Raw genomic sequence first — 1,103 nt, 5'->3', positions numbered from 1 at the left:
AGTAGGCACGCCGTCGGCGTCGCCGCCCCCCATCCGAGCTGCTCCTCCTCCACACCACACAGACGACGACGAAGCCACGCCAGGGGCCTGGCCCGCTAGGACCCAGATGGGACCCGCAGGGCCCAGATCCGGGCCGGGGGCGCGCCGCCGGCCAACCTGTGCCACCACACCGTCTCGCCGCCAAGGGGCCACGCTACCACTTCGCGCGCCGCCGGCCACTGCCGCCGGGCCGTCGCTGAGCCGAGGAGCACCGCCGCCGCCCCCATGCCCCGGGCAGGGAGCTGCGCGCGCGGGGACATGCATTCCTGCCGCCGCCGACACCACCCGGCCAGGCGCCAGGGGCGACCGTCGGAGGTGGCAGGGAGGGAAGGGGAAAGGAGGGCGGCCGAAGAGGGAAGGGGCTCACGCCGCCCCGGCCACCTCCCGGGAAGGTGGCACGGGGGCGGATCCAGGAGGGGGAGAGGGAGGGGGCGGGGACGGCCGGTGGCCGGCGGCGGCAGGGGCCCTAGGAAGGCCGGCGGCGGCGGGGGAGGGTGGAAGGAACCCTAGAGAGCCTGCAGGGGGGGAGAGTTTTGCGAGATCCAATCGCAGATTGTGTGTCACAACGCAAAATAATTACACAACTTCCCTTTATTTGCTTATTGTAGACCTTGTGTTTAGGACCAGTTGAGGAGCTAAGTTCATGTGCATTCTCTACACTAGCAAGGATGGAAACCCCACCGTCAAGAATGTAAATAAAATTGTACCGTAAATGACCGAGGAAGGTTCACATAACAATAGAATATCCTCTCTTTTTTCGAGGGAAAGCCATCGTGGCATCTTCTGCTAGTACATTGGAAACAATAAAATTTGCACATTACTGCTTATTGTCCAGAATCCAGGTAGTACAAATTTGGGATCCCTCGACATTGCAGCTAACAAACGGGTGATTGGGTTAGTACTCGGAGTACTTAGCAGTATTTACATGTCTGATCACGTCTGATTTTTATTAGCCGTCAGATCTTGCTGCGAATTTTAATTGATTAAATTTAATATGTTAATTGCGATAAGGGCATAATGGTCCAGGGGGAAATATCTTTTCTTGAACCGATCATCTGAGGTCC

Source organism: Triticum dicoccoides, chromosome 5A, assembly GCF_002162155.2.
Source record: "Triticum dicoccoides isolate Atlit2015 ecotype Zavitan chromosome 5A, WEW_v2.0, whole genome shotgun sequence".
NCBI lineage: Eukaryota > Viridiplantae > Streptophyta > Magnoliopsida > Poales > Poaceae > Triticum > Triticum dicoccoides.
Note: the sequence above shows the minus strand (reverse complement) of the source record.